Below are 24,718 nucleotides of genomic sequence, written 5' to 3'. Positions count from 1 at the left end.
CCGGAGTGCCCCGCAGCCTCAGAGAGGGGATCAGGTAGGGAGATGTACTCCAGACTCCATGAGTCACCAGGGGACCCCACAAAAAAGTGTAAAACACTGCTAAGGGACAACCCCTACGGCCACAGAACACCAATTGATCCTTAGTAGAGAGGGAGAGGACCCCACCAGACTCAACAACACGCAGAAACCAGGCACTGCAGCCATCAGGAGAATCTGCACTGCACAAACGGCGATCAGGAAATGAAAAGATCCAGGAGTCAGCATCAGGGGATGAGGAGGGGCTCCCACCGCCAACATAGTCGCCCAGAGGGCTCCACTGTCATGGCCGCTGCTATTTTCAATGGCAAACCACCAAAAAATGACTGGACTACACAAATATGGCCACCGTGCATTAAGCACACAGGCTACAAGAAAATGGCGGTCCCAGGCGGCACCACAAGGCTTCCGAGGGACCCAGGAGGGATCCCTAGACATCAGAAAATGGGACAGGCAGGAAGGGAGACCCTGCCAGGAGCCCCCACCAGGAACAGCCCTCCCCCCACAGCCGATCGCCCGATCCCTGGGCGGCACACCCCCTGCCCCCATCACCAGCACAGCACCCTGCTCCCACACCAGGCGGTGGACAAGGCAACCCCACAGCCCCAGTGTCAGTGAAGGAGGGGGAGGCGATATAGCCCCCAGTGATCACCAGACCGATGAGGGAGGTGCCTAACGGGAAGGAGGGGAACCCAGGGGTCCGATGTTCCATGGAGGGGCCCATGTCCACCCCAAAAACCTCCAGGGGGAGAGGGGGGGACAGTCACTATATTAGGAATCAGCCAGGTACCGCTCCAGAGAGAACCTCCTCTCCATCGAGATGGGGGGCTGTCAGCCAGGAGGAGCGCTGTGACTCCGGCCGGGACCCGGTCATATGCAACCTCGCAAGATGTTTACCTCGCAGGCCATCCCCCGTCCAGTGGTGCTATGTCACGGCTGACCTAACGCGGAGCGGAGGTCTGCGCACCCTTGCTGGCCAGATTGGGGTGACCACTGGATCTAGATTATCCAGCCTATTATCCAGTCCAGCAGTTGATTGTAGATCTTACAGGAAAAAATCCAGGAGAAAAATCTTGATCTTTAATCTTCTATCTAAAATGAAAAAATTGCCCGGACCAGAGATCCCAGCAAATAACTAGGTCCTTAATCCTGACTAGGCAGAAAAAAACAGAGTATCTATAGCAGAGAGCGGAAGTATACACCCTAAGATGGCCCATAGGCATAGTCGGACTTTTTTTCTGCCTAGTGTCCTACTCTTGTAGAGGGCAGTATAACCCAATGGTTAAGAAGAGAGCTGTGTCTGTCAATGAACGAAAGAGAAAAGAAAACACTGAAATACTGAATGTGGAAAAAGGGTTTTCTTCTCAGTCACAAACAGCAACAGGTCAAAAATTCTGCCTGGAGATTTGGAGAGAAAAAAAAAAATTGCGGCAGTTTCTTTGCCCTGTCAAGTAAGAAAGGGAAGTGAGGAATAATAAAAAGAAAGTTGCAGACAAAGGTCACAGGTTCATGGGACTGAGGACTTGGGACAGAGGCACAGAGAACAGAAGGGGAAATACGAAGGGCACACAAGGAATGTCAGAGGAATTCTGAGTCTATCCAATAGAACAAGGAGAATCTCAGAGTGAGGGGTGAATGGCAAAAAACTGTGTACTCCTACTTGACTTAGTGTTGAAATAGGACAAGCAAGAATTTTTTAAGGGCAGTTTAGAGAAAAAAAAATCTTCCATTTGTCATTTAATTGAGGCAGTCACTCTCTGTGCTGGGAGAAGAATTACAGAAAGCATCCAATTACACCTACAACACTACAATTATGTTCCACTTAAACTGTTGTATAAGGAGAAATATATTCATGCAGCAGCTTATGAAAATTCTGGCCTAAAAAAACAAACTGTTTTCCTCTTTCACACTGGCAATGGCATACATGCATTTATAGGACATTTCTATGAATGCATGTTATAATTTTGAAATTGTATAATTCATACAGCAAGGTTGATTTACTAAAGACGAATATAATGTGCACTGCAAATGCACTTTAAGAGAATTTGCTCTAGATCTGAGTAGAGGCTCTGAAATAAGTGGAAGCTCTGCTGGTTTCTATAATCCAATCATGTACAAACAAAAATGCTGGGCTCCATTCACAGAACCAGATCGCATACGGTATTTAGGTGCTTTCCAAATACTGCATGTGATCCTGAAAATGTAAAGTTCACTACTGCTTTATGCAGTATTTACCGCATAAAGCAAAAACGCTTCGTAAATACCGCATAACACAAAAGTAAAAGTCAATTCGCAAAAAACAAATTTAAAAAATAGCATGCAGTAAATGGTCCCTGCATGTGACATTTAAGGAACCGGCAGCCGCCAACTTCCTCAACAACCAGTAAACAACCAGGTTGTTAAGGAGCAGGAAGACGCCGCAACCTTACCAACTGCACCCCACTGACAGCTAAAAAGTAAAAAAAAAAGAAAGAAAATTGCCGGCAATTAAAAAAATGTGAAAAAAAAAAAACCAGCATGGGCCCCTCCCCCAATCCACACCAGGCCCTTAAGTCTCAGGTATGGATTTTAAAATGCAAAATTTTTCTTTTTTTTTTTTTTAAATGATGTGGGGTCCTCCACAAAATCCATACCAGACCCTTATCTGAGCATGCAGCCAGGCAGATCAGGAAACAGAGGGGAAGAGCGTCCCCCCACCTCCCTCTTGAACAAGGGCCTCTTAACAAGGGAGCCCCCCAGATCCCAAACCCCCCCCCCCCCCACACACACACGTAAATTAGTATTTTTTAAATTTTCCTTGCATGTGTTTAGGTATTCTTTGCAAAGTGAAGTTTTATCTCATTTACTAAGCTCTGGAGCAACTGCACTTTCAGTGCACAATATATTTGCCTTCAGTAAATCAACCCCTATGTGTTTAGAGGTGCTTAGAAAAAATTTAATCCTGTGAGTACTCCATTTTTCTCCCACACTGCAAAGACACGGTGGGTTAATTTGCCCCTGTCTAAATTTGCCCTAATACAGTGGTTATAGAAAAGAATCAACCCCCATTTAAAATGATCACATTTTGATGCTTTTCCACCTCATAAAAAGACAGACACCGTTTTTGTTTTATTCTTTTTTTTTTTTTTACTTTATTTTTATTTGCATATAAAATCTCAATTTACAGAGTTCCACCAATTTGGTTTAGATTCACAAGTTACATAATTACATTATGCATCAAAAAGGTACACAAAAGAAATACATATACATTTTTCCCTTCCCACCCTCCCCCTCCCTCCCAGAATTCCTCCCCTACTTGCCAGCCATTTCGCTCTAGGATGCTTCCCCATAGTAGATATGCTAATTATTTATCTCAATATATTTAGTTGATTTTTTAAATTCTTTCCATTTCCCCCATTTTCTTATCATATTTCTTGGAATCTCCTCTTGTGTATTACATAGATATTCCATATTATATTTATTATTTATCTTTTTACACCATTCCTTTATTTTCGGACTCTCCTTTTCTCTCCATTTTTTTGGTATGGTTCCTTTTGCTGTATTCAGCATTGTTGGGACCAAAGTCATTTTATATTTCTTTAAAGGTATTGTTGTTTTGTGAAATAGGCATGCCCATGGATCGTCCGGCACTTTTATTTCGGTGATATCTTCAATCAGTTGTCTTACCTCTAGCCAAAAATCTCTTATTTTGGGACAGTCCCAAAATAAATGATAAATTGTACCTATGTTACCGCAGTCCCGCCAACATTTATCTGTCTTGCCTAGTTGGTATTTGTTTATCACTTCTGGGGTGATGTACCACCTGTATAGACATTTGTAGTTTAATTCTGTAGTACTGACATCTATGGCTGTGGATCCCGCCATCCCCAGTACAATCCCTAGCTCCTGTCCTTGCAGGTGTGTTCCTATTTCTTTCTCCCATTTTCCTATATATGGAGGTTTCTCCATACTGTGCCATTCCGTCAGCATTTTGTAAATCTGAGACACTCCATGCCTTTGCATGAGAGAGTAACTCAGTTTCTCGATATTATTGAGATTTTTTTCCGACCTAATCGGCTGTGGTAATGAGCTGACAAAATGTTTCAGCTGGAGATATCTCCAATTATCTATTTTTATATTATTATTTTCTTGTTTTAATTTCTGAAGTGTTTTTATGTGCCCTTTGTGTAAAATATCTTTTAATTGAGTGTTCCCTATCCAATTTCCCCCCTGTTCTTCCTCCCCGGGTGGGAAATATTTAGTGCCATTTAATGCTATCATTGGTGAGTTATATTCCCATTTCAGTTGCTTATTTATTCCATCCCATATTTTATAAACTACTTTTGTCAACTCATGTGCTCCCTGCGTTCCCCTATATTTTGGTGGAATCCAAATTGTTTTGTGTAACTGGTTATTATTTTGTGTACATTCTATCTCTACCCATCTTTTTTCTCTCCTTTCTATTTTTGTCCAGTCCACCATTCGTGTAATAATTACCGCCTTATAATACCTCTCTATGTCTGGGGTGGCTAATCCTCCCTGTGCTTTGCTTCTTGTCAGGATCTTGTACTGTACTCTGGGTTTTTTCCACTGCCATATATACTTTGTCAGTAGGTTTCTAATTACCCTAAAAAAATTTGCGGGGATGTTTATTGGCAATAAAGAGAAGGTATATAAGATTTTTGGCAAAAGAAACATCTTAACAACATTGTTTCTTCCAATCCATGAGATTTGACCATTTGATTTCTTTCTTATTTCTGTTTTTATTTCGTTCAATAACGGTATATAATTAGCTTGATATAATTTTTCAGTTTGAGGAGTTAAATATATCCCTAGGTATTTTAATTTTTCTTTTGTCCACGTATATGGGAAGTGTGTTTTTATACTTTGTTCTTCCTGAGTATTTAACCTTATGTTGAGAATCTCTGATTTTATTGGATTTATTTTAAAGTTTGACAGCTTTCCATAATCTTTTAGCTCCTTTTGAATATTTGGGAGAGTGATCCTTGGATTTGTGACAATGAAAAGCAAGTCGTCGGCGTATGCTGCGACTTTGTGTTCTTCTTGATTTACCTTCACTCCTTTTATGTCTACATTTTGTCTAATTTTTGCCAGTAATGGTTCCAGGGTTAACACAAACAATAGGGGTGACAGGGGGCACCCCTGTCTTGTCCCATTACTCATTCCAAATTTCTCTGATAAGCTTCCGTTTATTTTTATTTTTGCTGTGGGGTTATTATATAATGCTTCTATCCATTGCCTCATTCTTAGCCCAATCCCTAAACTTTTTATGGTTTCTTTCATGAAGTCCCAGTCGACCCTATCAAAAGCCTTTTCGGCATCAATTGATAATAGGATGGAGGGGACTTCATGTTTTGTTGTTTTTTGTAAGAGTAGCAAGGTGCGTATAACATTATCCTTACCTTCTCGACCTGGAACGAATCCAGTCTGGTCCGGATGGATCCACATTTTTAATAAATCTTTTAATCTCGTTGCCAAAATTTTCGCAAATAATTTTGTATCTGTATTTAACAACGCGATTGGCCTATAACTAGAGCATAGGGTTTGATCTTTCCCTTCTTTCGGTATGACCGTTATATATGCCATTAGAGATTCTTCTCTTAGTTCTTCCTTCCCTATTTTATTCAGATATTCTAGCATTTTTGGTATTAATATTTCTTTAAATCTTTTATAGTACTTTATTGTGTATCCATCTGGACCTGGACTCCTTCCATTTTGGGTGGTTTTTAATGCTTCTCTTATTTCACTTTCAGTAATTGGCGCTTCAAGAAGTTCCAATTTATCTTCTGGGATCTTGGGCAGGTTTGCTTCCTCAATATATTTTTGGATATTAATTATTCTTTCCTGCCTTATTTTTGAGGTTTCTTTCTTCCGGACGTTATATAGCGTACTATAGAAGGCATGGAACGCTTTAGCTATTTCTGTAGTTGGATTTACTGTTTCATTTTTACTGTTTTTGATTTTTTCTATATAATTTTTTGATTTTTTCTTCCTCAGTAATCTTGCTAGGGATTTCCCTGGTTTATTTCCAAAGTTGTATCTGTATCTAGCTATCTTATTGAAGTGATTTCTAGATTCTTCTTCCAATAGATCTTTTAAGTCATCTCTTTTAATTATAAGGTTTTCCTCTGTTTCTTTTTTAGATTCTTTTTTGTGTTTTTGTTCTAGATCATATATTTCTCTTATGAGTGTATTGATTTGATTGGACCTCTCTTTCTTTTTTTTTGAGGCACTGGCTATTAATATCCCTCGGATATACGCTTTGTGTGCTTCCCAGAGTGTAGCTGATGATATTTCTGGCGTATCATTCTCTTGAAAGAATAGCTCTAGTTCTTTTTCTAATCTATTTCCTATTTCTTCATCTAGAATTAGTTCTTCATTTAACCTCCATGTTCCCATACTTTTGTGGTGTGTCGGTGTCTTGATTGTTAGGGTTAGGGGGGCATGGTCTGACAGTGTGATTGTGCCTATTTCTGTAGTTTCTACAAATTCCAACAGGCGGTGGTCAATAAAAAAGTAATCCAGTCTTGAGTACATCGAGTGTATTGAGGAGTAGTAAGTATAGTCTCTTTTTTTTGGATGTTGAACCCTCCATGCATCTACTAATTGGCTCTGATGTAACTTTACCCTTATTTTCCTCAGTTTTTGGTCTCCTAACGTCCTTACTCCCGATGTACTATCGACATTTGGATCTAAACAAAAATTTATATCTCCTGCCATTATCAGGTAGCCTTTTTTAAAGCTCTCTAGATCATACAGGATTCTCCCCAGATATTCACTTGGTTTTTTATTTGGGTTATAAATATTGGCCAATGTCAGCTCCATCCCCCTTATTTGTCCCTTAAGGAAAATGTATCGACCGTTCGGGTCTGTTTTCATTTCTTCTAAGGAGAATTCTGTATTTCCAGCTATTCCTATTGCTACTCCTCTTGCACGTTCTATTGGTGAGTCTCCGTAATACCATTTAGGAAAGTGTTTAGAAAAAAGTTTTAAATTCGAGTGAAGAGAGATATGCGTTTCCTGTAGAAAAGCAATATTTGCTGCTTCTCTCCTCAACTCTTCCAATATCTTATACCTTTTTGTATGGGAGTTTAATCCTCTTACATTATACGTTATTATTTTTAGTTGTTCATCTTTCATTTTTTTTCCTTCTGCTTGATCCAGTTCCTCCACAAACAGGGGGGCGCCGGATCAATTTAAATTCCACTAACAGCATACTACCAGTGTTGTTAGTCTGGCAGGCTTTTAAAATTCCTTTTCTTTTTTGGCAATGGAGAGTTTCCCTATCCCTACCCTTCCCCTCCTCTCTCACCCTCCCCCCCCCTCCCCTCCCCCCCGCCTCCGTCCCCTTCCGTCTCATGTTGATGTTTTTCTGATCCATTTTTGATCTTAGGGTATTTAGTTGTTTCTTTGGGTCATTCTCCCTGATACCCATTCCTTTGGGGTGGTGCTCTAATGGGTTAGCACGATATACCTCCCTCCTCAGCCGGAAGGACGTTCCGGCTTTGGGGGGGGGCTATCCTGCTTCCTTTGTATAGCTTACCTCCCTTCCTCTCCCTCCCTCCTCCCCCCACTCCCCCGGCCCCCCCTCCCCCAGTCCCCCCACACAGTTCGCATCTGTAAAAAAGGCCACTCTCCGCAAAGCAGTAGAGGGGGAGAAGAAAAGAAAAAAAAAAAAAAAAAAAAAAAAAAAAAAAACACACCCCCTCCCGATTTGCATTATTTGGGCAGTGATCCGCATATTTTATCGTTTGTTTTTTCTGGCTAATGTCCATTGCTGTTCTTCCGTCTGTGAGTTTCTTCCTAGTTCGTCTTCCCTGTCACCTTCATACCATCCAGGCAGGTTTGGTTCCTGTATATCCAGTTTTTTGCAAAATTCTTGAGTTTCCTCTGGAAAGATGAGTTTTGCTGATCGCCCGTCTCTTTTTCCTATTAAACTGGCTGGAAACCCCCAATTATATCTGATTCCTTGTTTTTGCATCTCTTCTGTCAAGGGTTTTAAAATTCTTCTCCTCCTCAGTGTTTCCGGTGCCAGATCTGTAAATATCTGTATCTTGTCGTTTTCTGTATTTACTGCATTTAATAATGATTTATTCTTCTTTAGGTTTTCCCATATTTGTGCTTTATCTGTATAATTTTGAAACCTGATTATCACATCTCTAGGTGATTCTGCTGGAGCTCCTGACGGTTTTCTTATGCGATGTGCTCTGTCGATCAGCAATTGGTCTTCTTCCCTTCTGCCTAATACTGGGTTTAGGATTTTTTGAAGTTTTTCTTCTAAATTTTCTTCATGTGTTGTATCTTTTAAGCCTCGGATCCTCAAATTTTTTCGTCTAGCTCTATTCTCTTGATCCTCTAGTTTGTAAGCTAGATCTCTGGCTTTTTTCTTGGTCTCATTTATTTCCTTTCTCATTCCCTGTATTATTTTTCTTTGGTCCTCTTGTTTTTTTTCTAGTTCTTCTACTCGTCCCAGGGCGTGTCCCAGGTCCATCTGGACCCGTCCTAGGTCGGTTTGGATTTTAACCAATTCGATTTTTAAAGATTTTTCCAATCCTGCGAACATTTCTCGCATTTCACCTTTTGTGGGGGCATGCTCTTTTATTTCTCCCCGCTCTTCCTCCTCTCCCTCGTCGTTTTCAATCCTTATGCTTAATTCTGAATTTGCTGGGCTGATTGGTGATTTAGCTACTTCAACTTTTGAATTTTTCTCTACTTTCTTCTTGTCTGTTCCTTGTTGTTTTCCCTGGGATGATTTTTCTAAGGGATTTTCTTGTGTCATGAATTTCCTTATTGTGTTAGGGCTTGAGGATACCCTTGGTGATTTTGCGATGGCTCCTCCTCTTGTGGATTTACCTCTCATTATGTAGAGAGTTGTTCCGCGGTTCTTTTATAGAATCTCAGAACCTCCTATGATAGTGCTCCAAAATTAGGTATACCCTATTAATAATCAGAAAAAGATTTTGTCTACCTTCAAGCCAGAGGAAGACACAGACCATCCGGGTAGCCTCTATTTTGAATCAATGTTCACAGGCGGTTATAGGAGGTATGAGGCATGGGGCACTTCCAGCCTCCCACCTCCCTGCTCAAGTTCTTATACAGGCTAGTGTGAGTCCCGGCCTTAAGTATTTAAGAAGTGGAAGAGCGAGAAGACAATAGAGCAGAGGGGAAACTCAGGCTGTATGTTGTAACAAGGTGATTGAGTAATGTCAGGTATTATTTCACAGAGAGAGTGTTAATCATTTTAAATATTTTATATATAGCCCCAAGGTCTTTATTTATCCTTATGATCTTCTTATGAGTCTCTGTGTACGGTTATTAAGGGACCGTATAGAATAAAAAATTTGCTGGTTTGGGATATTGAAAGACTGTTGTGGCTATTAATCCAATAAGAAACACTTTATGAGAGGTTGCTGGATTAAACAGGGAGCAGCTGAATCAGTCTCAGGTGTGTTAACATTGACATTTTACCATACTGCTTTGTTGTATGTCTCTAGGGAGTCTTTATATGACCTTCAGATAGACAGTGAAATGACAGTAGGAATAATATAGGAAGAGGGATTACTCCTCTATAACTCACGGTTTTGTAGACTGTCCCTTTTTAAAAAGTTTTTTCCTTTTTCCCGTTTTCTCCTTAGCTTCCAGCCCTCAGGCATCAGGACATCCGCATCTCCGGATGTATTGGCTCAAATGGACCTGGCAGCTCTCTTGGGGTCCGCTCCCTCGGGACCTGTTCGCCTGGTAGCGTTTACTGACCGTGTCCAGCCCCCCGCACTGCCGGTTAGTGAGGAGGTCTCTCCTGTCGCCGCTATGGCTGCTCACCTGCGTTCCTGTGCAGGAGACAGGGCTCTCCAGCGCCGACTCCGTGTGCTGTAAGCGTGCGGGGATCCTCCGGATGTTGATGCTGCGTGAGGTCGTCGTTACAGATCGTGGAGGGAGACGTCGGGGAGGGTGGGGGGGGGGTCAGCAGAGTTTACCACTCGCAGCGCCAGCGCTCATCCCCGGGAGCTTAGGCGTCCAAGAGTCTGGCCGGAGGTGGGTCGGGGGTGGTCAGGTTCCCTGATGCCTCCATTAGCAGGAGATAGCCCTCTCCCCCTCCGTCCTACGTGCGTGCCGATAGGCTCCTCCCCCTCATGACGGCGTCCGCAGAGGTTCCCACTGCATGTCCAGTTGTTTTGTTTTATTCTGTATTTACTCAGTGCAACTTATAACATCCAAGTGAACGATATAAAACCAACATGTCTGGAAAAAAAAATGAAAAAGAATCAAAAACAGAATCACGGAGTTGGAAAAAGGATCACCCCCTGCATGTCAGTATTTAGTTGGACCAACTTTTGCTTTAATTACAGACTTAAGTCTGTTGGGATGTGTCTACTAACTTTGCACATCTAGACTTTGCAATATTTGCCCACTCCTCTTTGCAGAACTGCTAAATTTCAGTTAAAGTTCATGGTGACCATTTGTGGACTGCAGTGATCCTTTTCCAACTCTGCGATTCTGTATTTTTTTTTTTTTTTGAGGTTTTAAGTTGAACTAGTAAATACAACTGGATAAAAACAAAAATGGTGTATTTCATTTCAGACTGCAAAGCATCAAAATGTGATTGTTTTAATAAGGGGTGATTCTTTTCTATACCCACTGTATATGTATGTATTTATGTATGTTAGATAGGGATCTTAGATTGTAAGCCCTTTGAGAGCAGGAATGAAGAAAATAGTACGTAAAGTGCTGCATACATTGCCAGCGCTATATAAAATACATATGAAAAAAATAATTACATTCCTGACTTGTCACAAACACAGAAGTACATTTTTTTTCTTAAACACTACTCACCTAGCCTATTGTCAAACGACAGCTGGGCGGGACATTCACTGTGGCATGAGCTGTCCCGATTAATGATCAGTGTACCAGCCCACTGCCGGTGTAACGTTAAAAAACCATACCCCGTGAAGAAACCATACCCTCGTCACTTCCGGTCTGAAACAGCTGAGCAGCGCAGCAGTGCGCATGCTCAGAGGCCCGGATACGTAATTGAACATGAAAGGATTTGAGAAGTGCGCATGCTCGGTCGGCATGAAATTATCACGGCACTGTCTCTAATGTTATACTTGCGGCAGGTACATTAAAACACTTCGGCTGCAACATAAATCATCTCCTGTGCTATCGCTGTAACTTCCCTCATCTCCGGTAATAAATATAAAAGCGGCGGCGGGTGTATGAGATGTAAATGACGACGATCGCGGCTCCGTGATCCGCTTTTATATTTATTACCGGAGATGAGGGAAGTGACAGGGGAAGGAGCGGAGATGATTTCTGTTGCAGAGGAGCTGTTTTAATGTAAGCGCCGCAAGTTTAACTACCGTGAGAAATCCATACCCTCCGTAGGTGCACCGGAAGTGACGAGGGTATGGTTTTCTCACGGGTATGGTTTTTTCACGGAACACCGGTACCATGTGATTGCTGAGACACATCACAACTGCAAACAAATCAATTGCTTCCTTTCATGCCATTCCTTGTGTACAATTGTATTGCTAGGTGAGATTGGTCACAGTGATCACATGGTGCAGGCAGGGCCAATCACAGCCCATCTGTACCATGTAATTAGCTGTGGCCAATCACAACAATACACACTGAAAGAATCAGTTTCATTCAGTAAAAATGGATGCTTCTACTAGTGAAAGTCACTAGTAAAAACAATCAAACATTTATCGAGAGTAGTATAGTGTTACTATGGTAACAATGTATTAAAAAAAATAATAAACAATACAAAAAAATGGAGGAAAAAAAAAAGTTTTTTTTTTTTTTTTTTTAAATACTGTCACCAGTCAGTGTCCTTGATCACTGCTACATCAGTCATATAACGCTGTACTGCATTGGTGACAGAATATAAAAAATAATATTTTTTTTAGATTTCATAGATTCCAAAAAAAGTGACATAAAATTACAACTTCAAAAAAACTCACCATTCCTCTTACTAAATACCTTGGACTGTCTACTTTCCAAAAAGGGTTAATTTGAGGGATATTTGTACTGTCCTGGCGTTTTTGGGCCTCAGGAAATTAAATAGGTCGTCAGTACATCAGGATTGATCAATTTTCAGATATACATACAGTATCTCACAAAAACGAGTACACCCCTCACATTTTTGTAAATATTTTATTTTATCTTTGCATGTGACAACACTGAAGAAATGACACTTTGCTACAATGTAAAGTAGTGAGTGCACAGCTTGTATAACAATGAAAATTTGCTGTCCCCTCAAAACAACTTAAACACACAGCCATTAATGTCTAAACCGCTGGCAACAAAAGTGAGTACACCCCTAAGTGACAATATCCAAATTGGGCCCAATTAGCCATTTTACTTCCCCGCTGTCATGTGACTAGTTAGTGTTACGAGGTCTCAGGTGTGAATGGGGAGCAGGTGTGTTAAATTTGGTGTTATCACTCTCACTCATATTGGTCACTGGAAATTCAACATGACACCTCATGGCAAAGAACTCTCTGAGGATCTGAAAAAAAGAATTGTTGCTCTACATAAAGATGGCCTAGGCAATAGGAAGATTGCCAAGACCCTGAAACTGAGCTGCAGCATGGTGGCCAAGACTAGGGCTGCGCATCTTCACTTACCTCACGATTCGATGCGATTACGATTATTAGGGTCGCGATTCAATACGATTCGATTCCGCGATGCATCACGATGCATCACGATTACTGCCCAATGCCCAGCCCACTGCCCAATGGTTTTCAAAACTTTATCAAAAAAAACAAACAATCAAGCAGTCACAAATAAAAGAATCCTTTTTATTTTCATTTGCTTCAAAGGACACTTTCCTGGACCCTGTCATGGCCTGCAAGCCCTGCATACTTTAGTGCACTTGCACTGCAAACATATAGGAAGGTCTGAAAATGCAAACAGCATAGCAGAGACAGACAACAACACTAGTATTTTACTAGAAGTAACAGTAAAATTAGTAAAAAAACTGTAGTAGTGCAGTTTACTGCTTCATAAAAGAAAATATTAATATAAGCCAGCAGGTCTACCACCATTTAAAGTACAACTAAAGGCAAAACTTTTTTGATTTTGGATAAATTTTTGCCTATAGTTGTACTTTAAAGGCAAGCCAAGATAGAAGAAGCCAGCCAGCCAAGCTAATATTCTTGTGAAAATGGTCATCATAAATTCCCACAAAACATTATATATAAATCCTTTTATGTGAATATGGCATATGCATTGCAATAAATTCCAGGTGTGCCATAACCTGTCCACTACAAAAAACAGAGCACTTCCTGACTAGTAGCAAACATCAAGGGTGAACCTGGCAATAGTGCACTGCTGCATAACTTCCATGTTCACCGTGATGTTTGTTTCCCTCTGCAACTGCCAGTCAACTCAAGTGAGTTGATGGCTGCTAGAGGGGAGTTACAAATATAAGCTTTAAGCTTATCAATTCACTTATGTCACTTTTATGTCACTTACTTTACAGAAAACGTTACCTGTCCTGCAGACAGTCTCTGTCTCTACCACGATTAAACCCAACTGAAGCCAAGCCAAAGCCACCATTAGAGGAAGGAAAACCCTTGACAGAGTAAATCATCAACTGAAGCTTAAACCTTGAGTAAATCTTCATGGGATCACAAAAAAACACACAACACGATTGTCTGCATCAGAATCATGAGAACTGAAGAAAGGTTTGGCATTGGCACACTGGTACAACTCAAGGCATATAGGTTAGGTCAGGTTTGTGTGTATTTGTGATCCAGTAAAGATTTAATCAAGGTTTTACGCTTTAATGTATGATTGATTTAATCTTTCAAGGGTGTCCTTTCCTGTACCGTGGCTGCCTGGCTTGTCTTCAGTTGTCTAGATACACTTTTACCTTTAGTATTTGTTTGGTTGAGGGAACCCCCTACACTTGCTATTGCTACAGAGTACAACAGACCAGCAGACAGACATGCGTTGCAATAAATTCCAGGTGTTTGCCATAACCTGTCCTCTACAAAACAGAGCACTTCCTGACTAGTAGCAAACATCAAGGGGGAACCTGGCAATAGTGCACTGCTGCATAACTTCCATGTTCACCGTGATGTAGGGCTGAAACAACTAATCGATTAATCGTCAACTAATCGATTATGAAAATAGTTGTCAACTATTTTCTTGATCGATTAATCGGTCAGCCGATTAGTTGTCCTTCATACGGAATGCATTATTTGTTTACATATCAGAAAATGCAGTGCAACGCACATACAGCTCACTGCTCAGTACACCATCCATACATGCATGTAGATGACAGAGAACTTGTGAATTGTGAGGAGCAATGCCTCATGGGAAAGGTAGTCCTGGGCAAGAGAAGGAACCAAGTGATTCTAAAGGCAGAGGTTTTTTATCCTTGCTATAGGGACACTCTATACAGTACTATACCTTGCTGCTTCCTATAGGGGACTTTGAAGGCAGGAGGGGCCCGAAGTGCCGTCCCGGGGGGAGGGGGGAGAGGAGAATCAGTGCTGCTCTGTGAAAAATCATTACACAGAGAGGGTAAGTATGACAAGATTGTTGTTAAAAAGAAAAAATCCAACGTTTACAATCACTTTAAGAGCCCATTCACACTAGCACGACTTGTGAGGCAACTTGTGTTGCCCCAATTTGCCCCAGGTCGCTTGACATAACAAAAGCAATGTTAATCAATCAGTGCCATCTTAATTGGCACTACTGAAGTTGCTCCGACTTCAGAAAAGGGTCCTGTACTACTTTGAGGCGACCTGTGATCCGACCTGTCCCATATACTTCAATGGGAGTCGCCTCCTTATCTTAATTGACACGACTTGTTATCAGACTTTCCAGGAAGAAGAAAGAGATTAGCCAGGCATTCCCCACATTGCAGCCATGCCTATATGGTATATATATACCATTACATACATTATATATATATATATATATATATATATATATATAAAATGGTATATATATTCCATTATCTCTGCTTGGTCTGTGTGAGTGGCATTGGTGGACACAGATAAGTGGCACTGGTGGACACTGATTCATGGCACTGATACATGGCACTGATACGTGGCACTGGTGGACACTGATTCGTGGCACTGGTGGACACGGATTCGTGGCACTGGTGGACACGGATTCGTGGCACTGGTGGACACGGATTCGTGGCACCGATACATGGCACTGGTGGACACTGATACGTGGCACTGATATGTGGCACTGGTGGACACTGATATGTGGCACTGATACGTGTCACTGGTGGACACTGATACGTGGCACTGATTCGTGGCACTGGTGGGCACTGATATGTGGCACTGGTGGACACTGATTCGTGGCACTGGTGGGCAGTGGCACTGGTGGACACATACGTGGCACTGGTGGGCAGTGGCACTGGTGGACACTGATACGTGGCACTGGTGGGCAATGAGGAAATGAGTAAAAAAAAACAGAAAAGGGGAATTAGGTCACAACACATCATACTCTGATTGGCCAAACACAAAGTCGTCTGTCATATAAGTCCTGCAAAATAATTCACAAGTCGCGGTAAAATCGCGGTAAATAGCAGTAAAGTCGCGGTAAAAAGTCGCTCCGACATGGGGCGACTTTATGGTTGTGGCAGTGTGAACTGGCTCTAAGGGCTCTGTGCTGGGAAGATGAGCATCTGAACCCAGAGAAGGTGGAGGCCGATAGACTAGAGGTGATATAAGGCATTACAACATTTAAAGTAAAGTTTACTAGTATTGTGCATTATATTAAAAAAAAAAAAAGTCTCAGCTTTTAGTACTACTTTAATATATAAATGTTATTTTCCCCCCTCCACCCTTCATATAGCTTCATGTCTGACTCCCAGTTAAAATATCCTGCATATCCGACTTCTGGGCATATTTTTTTTTTTAAATACATACACATGATACAAGATATAATACTTCACTGTTTCACAGTAGAAATAATAATTATATATTACAGTAGCTGTTTTTTTACTATAAAGGGCTATTTTTTTTTTAACCCCATCATGACAGGTGATAAAAAAAAGCATGCTACTGCTACTAAAGGTCTTCTGCTGCCCATACATGTATAGGATTTTTGGACAAAAATATTTGCATCTATATTTGTTCAAAAATTATTTATATATTCGTTGAATGGACGAGTGTTGTTTGAAACTTCCACTTGCTTTTAACAATAAATTTTAAAATAAATACATAACTTCTGTGCAAAAACCACATACAGTATACTATTTGAAGATTTGTTTGATCGAGAAGTTTTCTATTCTACTCCTTCAAATTTTCCTGTCACTGTGGTTGGCAAGGAACACCGAATGGACCCCACTAATGGTTAGAAAAATCAAATGAATGTTTTTAAAAATTTTCTTAAAAAAAATTTAGTTTGTGTCTGTCCAGCATAAGTGACAGCAGGCAGAGGGAGCTTGTATCAAGCTACCTGCCTATTAATAAGGGAGTCTATCATGATTACATACCAATCCGGTCTGAAAATTTGCAAAACAAAAATATTGATCTCTGAGTCTGATCTGTACCAACCTCTAATAATACATATATCTGTCTCAGAGTGGATTAAATATCCAACTATATAGCTGGATAGTTATATTAACCACTGCATATAGATAGATATTCAAGAATATTAACTAAATTACACACTTTTTTTTTTTTTTTTTAGGTTTTTATCCGATTAGTCGATTAATCGAAGCAATAATCGGCCAACTAATCGATTATGAAAATAATCGTTAGTTGCAGCCCTACCGTGATGTTTGTTTCCCTCTGCAACTGCCAGTCAACTCAAGTGAAGTGAGTTGATGGCTGCTAGAGGGGAGTTATACAAATATAAGCTTAAGCTTAAATATCAATTCACTTGTGTGAATGGACCAATTTTGAAAACAAGCCATTCTCCATCTCTCCAGTGCCAGAAAAGCTGTAAAAAATATAAAATGTTCCAGGTTCACTGCGATTGTGTTTGCCCCTGTCATTGCCAGTCAACTAAACACAGTGTGCGTGTGTCGTGACTCGTGACAACTCAAAAGCTAATATACGCAGCCTCAGCATCAACTCAACACACACACACACACACAGTGTGTGTGTGTGTGTTGGGTTAATGCTAGAGCTGCGTTATAAGCTCTTGAGTTGTCACGACAGTCAGTCAGTCAGTCACGTTACAGAAAGAAAACTTTACCTGCACTGAGCAGCACTCTACCATGTCGATTACATCTGTAACTGAAGCCAAGCTAGCCAACAAGCCACCATTAGAGGAAGGAAAATCCTTGAGAGAATAAATTGTAAACTGAAGCTTAACCTTGAGGAAATCCTATGGGGGTCACATTCACAAACTCACAAATATAGTATATTACACAAGAATCCACAATTGGTGTTTGTGATCCAATAAGATAAGATTTACTCGAGGTTAAGCTTCAAATGTACAAGTTATTTCTCTCAATGATTTTCCTTCCTATAATGCTGCACCGTGGCTGGCTTGGTGTCAGTCAGTTGTCTAGAAGAAAATACACTTTAATATTATTTATTTGGTTGAGGGTTAAATGAACCCCTGCCTACTTGCCTAGACACTTTTAGTGTGAAGCAACGGAACGGATTATGGATTGGAAATGGACACATTGGACAGGACAATCTTCAAAAACAAACCATCAGTGCTATAAAGCTATAAAACAAGACTGGTGATGTGACTGACTGGTGACTGGCGGCAGACTGAATTAGTAATTACTAATTCATTAAAAACATGAATTAGTAATTATTTCAGTGCTTAGCATTTGGGAACATGTAGGTTTTTCTGTAAGAACACTAGATGATCCACATGCTCAGGTTTAAGCTGTTATAACATCTCCTGCAGTAGAGAAAACCCGCTCTGCAGATACACTTGTACCTGGGATACACAAGTATTGCTTTGACAGCTGAGAGAGGAGGGGGAATATGACCTCATGCACACGCCACCATTTTAAAGGGTCCTCAGTGAGAGGCAGAGGTGGGGCTTTACAATATTTTTCCATTTCGTCTTCTGCCTTGGCATAGGGGGTCTTCGGTTCTATTGCACCATCAGTGAAAGACTGCCCCAGCAAAGTCATGAGCAGCGATGTTGTGGCCTTTTTTTTGGGAGGAGAATGGCTGTCCTCAATGGGTGTGGTTTCTTCTTCCACAGTTGTTTTTTCCCTAGGCACTTCATCCACATTTGTCCTTCTATTAGATGTAATCTGTGTGTTTGAACAAAAGATAATAGTATAAGAAGAGCTGAACTAAGAGTGTGATTCATTGATTTGATGAGGTGTGGGAAACTGCACGGTAATCCATACCATACAGTTCCACTTCCCACACCGCATCAGTGAATCAGGGCATGTTATTACACAACACAATGTAGCTGAGCTTCTAGCTGTCTGGCAGGAAACATGATGAAATTCTAATTACCTCCAAAGATGCAGCCTCCTCAGTCACTCCTCTGTATATCTCCGATCTCTCCTCCTCTGTGAGAATAAAAGGCAGTCCTTTAAAGCGAGGATCCAGAGCAGAGGCTGTATGAAGGATCTTCTTCTCTGCCTCACTGCTGTACCTCTTCAGGAGATCTGTTTTGATGGCATTCTTGATCTCATGGGTCATGGCTGTGTCTCACATGGTGTCTGTCATGCTCTGGAACAGTTGTGCATTTAGAGGGGCAATGAGAGACACTGTTGGGTTGCGCTCTTCTGACATCAGCAAGGTTGCATCCTTCATTGGCTTTAATGCACTCACAGCGTCCTCTGCATTTGACACATCTGAGAGTGCAGAGATCAGACTCTCTTTTTCTGACTTCTGGAGACAGCAAGGTGGCACAAACTGCAGGTTGTTGTTCTAAGAACCTCTCGACCATGTCATATGCGCTGTTCCATCTTGTTGGCACATCAGTTATTAGCTTATGATTCTTCAGGCCCAGACATTTCTGTTTCTCTCTTAGACAGTGGCTTGCTCTAGTGCTCCGATGGAAGAATGTGGATATTCGTCGCACTCTGGCGAGAAGCCTGGAGAGCGTGGCCCCTTTCAGTGCCCGCTGACATGCAAGATTGAGTGTATGGGCAAAACATTTAACATGAGGAAATTTACCAACTTGAGCTGCAACTATCATGTTCGCCGCGTTGTCGGTCACAAGCACTACAGATTTATCAGACAGCTGCCATTCTTCCACGACATGAGACAGTAGCTCTGCCAGATGAGCACCTGTGTGAGACTCATAAATGGCTCTTGTTTGCAACATATGTGACAAGACCTGCCAGTCCTTAGTAACGTAATGTGCTGTTATTGTAACATAGGACTCCGTTGTGACTGAAGTCCATGAATCACACGTTATTGCGACTCAACTGGCTTGGTTCATTGATGCAAGTACCTGAGCTTTGGTGTCGTGGTAGAGTGCAGGTATAACGTTTTCTGTAAAGTGACTGCGTGATGGGATCTTATAACGTGGCTCTAGCGTCTTCACAAGGTAGCGAAACCCGGCGTTGTCCACAACTGAGTAAGGCCGTAGGTCCTTGGCGATGAAAGCTGCCACAGCTTTGGTTAGTTTCTTCCCTTTTTCTGAGTTGGGCGGATAAGTTGACAGTATGGCATCAATTCTTGGCTGATCTTGGTCTAGCCGTCTTTCCTTGGCAGTGGTGGCACTGCTGGTGGCGACAGGTGTTACTAACTCAGAGTGAAAACGGCTAACATGGTTTCTCAAGTTCGTAGTATTCCCTAGGTATTTAATTTTTGTGTGACAGGCTTTACATACGGCGTGTGTCTTGTCCAACTCACGCTTCCCTGTGTGTTCGTAAAATCCGAAATGTGCCCAGATGTTTGCTCTTAAAACGCTAGGTGCATTTTTTATCTCTCGATCTTTTTCTCCTTCTGCCATTACCACCATACTACCACGTATGTGACGGAGACGGATGACGTAAGTTGCCAAACTCGGTCAGTGTTTAAAAAAAAATAAAAAAAAAAAACTTGTAAACTAAGCCGCAACAAGTCAACCAAGCAACATCTTTCATAAAATATGACTGTCTGTCTGTCTGTCTGTCAGACTCCCTTATGCATGCACTGAGCCAAAACCCCCGGGGCCCACCCCTTACCCCACAGCTGCCTGTGACAGTGACACTGACAGAGACCCCCCTCCCCCCACAGCTGAGCTGACACTGCAGCCTGACACACTGACAGAGACCTGGATGTCCCACACCTTCCCCAATCCCCCACAGCACTGACAAAAACTGAGAGTGAGTCCCCCCCCCTTGCCCAGACCTCCACAGCTGACACTGACAGAGACCTGGATGTCCCACACCTTCCCCAATCCCCCACAGCACTGACAAACACTAAGAGAGTGCCCCCCTTGCCCAGACCCCCATAGCTGACACTGACAGAGACCCCCAGGCCCCCACTGACACTCAGAGAGAGCCCCCTGGCTGCCAGACTGCCACAGCAGAACAGTACCCCCGGGCCCCGACCGACCGTCCCCTGTCCCAGGCCCCCCCCATCACAGACATCCCCCAGAGATACAGACGAGACCCCATGAATGATTACACAATTATTTGTTCGGACATACCTGCTGTGTGACTGTGTGGGTTGTTGTTGTGCACTGCATTGCAGAGGAGGACAGGTGCTGTGCTGCTCTCTAGGCTCTGTGGCGGGCGGCTGGCGTCACTGGCAGTGGCGTGGCGGCTGGGCCTCCAGGGCCTGTCGGCTACGGTGAGGTGAGGCTGGCGGCGCTGGCTGGCTGCGATGGGGATGCACTTGGGGCTCCTCGCTCCTGTGTGTGGAGTGTGGACTGTCTTCTGGCTTGGCTGGCTGGCTGCAAGGCCGCAGGTGGGACGCCGATACACGCGGGGGATGTCTTGCTGCGCCTCGGCCCGGGTCAAAGAGACGGAAGGGGAGGGGCGGAGCCTTTTTATTAAGCTCCCGCCACTAACCCACCAATCAGCTGCCGATCTTGTGATTTTTTCTCCCTTGCGCAATAGGGCGTGGCCGCGGCTGATGACGTAATTTCCTAATCGATTATGCCGGCAGCCCGCATCGATGCAGAATCGCGAAGGGTCGAATCGCGATGCATCGATCTTTCGATTATATTCCGCAGCCCTAGCCAAGACCATACAGTGGTTTACCAGGACAGGTTCCACTCAGAACAGGCCTCACCATGGTCGACCAAAGAAGCTGAGTGCACGGGCTCAGCATCATATCCAGAGGAGGTCTTTGGGAAATAGACATACGACTGCTGCCATGCTTGAAGGCTTGAAGGGCTGGGGGGGTCAGACTGTCAGTGCTCAGACCATACACTTCACACTGCATCAAATTGGTCTGCATGGCTGTCATCCCAGAAGGAAGCCTCCTCTAAAGATGATGCACAAGAAAGCCCGCAAACAGTTTGATGAAGACAAGCAGACTAAGGACATGGATTGCTGGAACCATGTCCTATGGTCTGATGAGACCAAGACAAACTTATTTGGTTCAGATGGAGTCAAGCGTGTGAAAGCAACCAGTTGAGAAGTACAAAGATGAATGTGTCCCACATACAGTCAAGCATGGTAGTGCGAGTGTCATGGTCTGGGGTTGTATAAGTGCTGTCAGCACTGGGAAGCTATAGTTCATTCACCATGAGTGCCAACATGTACTGTTACATACTGACGCAGAGCATAATCTCCTCCCTTTGGAGACTGGGCCGCAGGGCAGTATTCCAACATAACGACCCCAAACACACCTCCAAGACGATCACTGCCTTGCTAAAAAAGTGGAGGGTAAAGGTGATGGACTGGCCAAGCATGTCTCCAGACCTAAACCCTATTGAGCATATGTGGAGCATCCTCAAACAGGAGGTTGAGGAACGCGAGGTCTTTAACATCCACCAGCTCTGTGATGTGATCATGGAGGAGTGGAAGAGGACTCCAGTGGCAACCTGTGAAGCTCTGGTGAACTCCATGCCCAAGAGGGTTAAGGCAGTGCTAGAAAATAATGGTGGCCACACAAAATATTGACACTTTGAGCCCAATTTGGACATTTTCACTTAGGGGTGTACTCACTTTTGTTACCAGCGGTTTAGAAATTAATGGCTGTGTGTTGAGTTATTTTGAGGGGACAGAAAATGTACACTGTTATACAAGCTGTACACTCTCTACTTTACATTGTAGCAAAGTGTCATTTCGTCAGTGTTGTCACATGAAAACATATAATAAAATATTTAAAAAAATGTGAGGGGTGCACTCACTTTTGTGAGATACTGTATAACATTCCTACAGACTAAATAGTAAACCCTAATTTGGGTTACTTTCACCAAAGAAATGTAGCAGTGTATGGTTTGGCCTAAATTTATGATTATTTATTTGCAAAATTTTAAAGCAGAAATGAGGAAAACTTGCTTTTTTTTTTCATGTATTTATCAAAAAAACAAAAAAACCCGTTGTGATTAAATACCACCAAAAGAAAGCACAAAAAAATTATAAAATATGAATATGGATACAGTGTTGCATGACCGCACAATTTTTGTTCAAAGTGCGGCAGCGCTGAAAGCTAAAAATTTTCCTGGGCAGGAAGGGGACGAATTTGCCCAGTATTGAAGTGGTTTAACCACTTGACGTCTGCTCACATTGCTGCTACTGCAGCAATGTGGCTCGTTATCGTCCAGCGACGTAGACCTACGTCGCTGGACTCCTCCCCCCGTAGGCGGCGCTCGCTTCCCCCTGGAGGCGCGCTCCCGCTGTTTTCAGTCACAGCGGGAGTCGGGCCAGGGGAGGAGCGTCGGCGATCGCCGCTGCTCTTCCCCGATCGTCGGGGAATCGAGTGTGGAGATCCGCCCGCTTGTGTAAACAGAGCGGGCGGATCTCCTAAGTGACAGGCAGGGTCAGATTGCAGGGTTCAGCATAGCTGAACATGCGATCTGTTCCTGACTCACTCAGTCACCTCCCCCCACACATGTTAGTAAGCACCAGGCATACATTAACCCCTCCCTCTCCAATAAAATTGACCCCTTCCCTGCCAGTGTCATTTTTACAGTAACAGTGCATATATATAGCACTGATTACTGCAGTAATGTCACTGGTACCCCCAAAAGTGTCAAAAATGTCAGTCAAGGGTCCGATCTGTCCGCCGCAATGTCGCAGTCCCGAAAAAAAAAAAATCGCAGATCGGCGCCATTACTCGTTAAAAAAAAAAACACCAAAAATGACAGAAATCTTTCCCTTAGTTAGTAAACGCAATAACTTTTGCGCAAACCAATCAAAATACGCTTATTGTGATTTTTTTTACCAAACATAGGTAGCAGAAAACAAATTGCCCAAAAATTTAAAAAAAAATTAGCTTTTTACATTTTTTTGGGGGGAATTTCATATAAAAAATTGTTAAAAATATTGTTATTTTTTCAAAATAAACGCTCTTTTTTTGTTTATAGCGCAAAAAGTAAGAATCGCACAGGTGATCAAATACCACCAAAAGAAAGCTCTATTTGTGGGAAAAAAAGGACGTAAATTTCGTTTGGGTACAGCGTCGCACGACCGAGCAATTGTCAGTTAAAGTCGCACAGCGCAGAATCGCAAAAAGTGGCCTGGACGTAAGACAGCAAAATCCTCCAGTGGTAAAGTGGTTAAAAGCTCTATTTTTTTTTTTCCAAGCTAAAATGCAGTCCAATGTTTTGAATAGCCAAAGCTAAGTTAGAAGGATTTCCTCAGTCTCCTCTTCTAACCAGATTGCAACACTGTAACTTTGTAGCAAGGCACAAATTGAGAATCTGCAATGGGGTGCTGATCTGTGACAGATATTTGTGAACACAGTTAAGACCTACTACAAATGCACCAGGATTTACATGACTGTGAGATATCTGAGCCAGCATGTCAGTGCAGGAAGTATATGCCAATCCTGGATGATGCCCAAACAAAATTGGTGCCAGGCTTCTGGTGTAAAAGGAATATGAATGCAGAGGACTACCATGATCTCTGTGAGAGGGACTATATATATTTTGTGTACTTTTACACATTACTTAGCATACATGCACTTTACATAGAAAAAACATCTGGTGTTATATCGTTTTTGAGACAGATAGAGCTTTCTTTTACTGTTATTTATTAACCATTGAATATGTTTTTTACCACATTAAAAAAAGAAAAAAAAATTGGGAAAATGGGTTTCCTTATTTTCCTTATAAACCATATAAACATATCAAATAAAAATGCCAGAACAATACAAACAAACAATCCCCAAAATTACTGCTTTTATAAAGTAGTATAAAATGCCGACATTTAAAAAAACAAAAACGAACATGCATTATAATATTGAGGGGATTACACATGAAGCTTAGTAATGGTGCACTTCATAAAGCACAACAATACAGTACAGGTCATACACAAGAAGGAAGAAATTAAGGGAATAATGTGAAGGTCACATACAGTGCTAGGATGGAGATGGGGGGTTAAGGTGTTAATGTACATGCACTGCACAGACCAGATGAAGACGAAATGTACTGAAGAGGAGGGGTCAAAAAAAAAAAAAATAGATCAAAAACGTTAACCTTTACTAACCCCCTTTCCCCTCCATCCTAAAATCTGCAGCAGTTGACCTTAAGATTCCTTCATTCATGAAATTCACCTTCTTCCTCCTAATCCTCTGTAAGAGGAAGTAGTATTGTTTGAATTTGTGGTTATTGTGATTGGCCATAACAACTATCACAAGGCAATCTAGCCGTAATGATGGCATAATCATAG

The 24,718-nt window shown here is 42.2% G+C and overlaps 1 protein-coding gene across 1 annotated transcript in view; it reads right to left on the bottom strand.

Moving 5' to 3' along the window:
- The window catches only part of LMBR1 (limb development membrane protein 1), a 387,912-nt gene that overhangs the window by 116,712 nt on the left and 246,482 nt on the right, over positions 1-24,718 (bottom strand). The window lies entirely within an intron of this gene.

This window comes from Pelophylax lessonae (assembly GCF_965119305.1).
Source record: "Pelophylax lessonae genome assembly, chromosome: 5".
In the NCBI taxonomy this organism is placed as follows: domain Eukaryota; kingdom Metazoa; phylum Chordata; class Amphibia; order Anura; family Ranidae; genus Pelophylax; species Pelophylax lessonae.
Note: the sequence above shows the minus strand (reverse complement) of the source record. Positions and strands in the feature narration are given on the sequence as shown.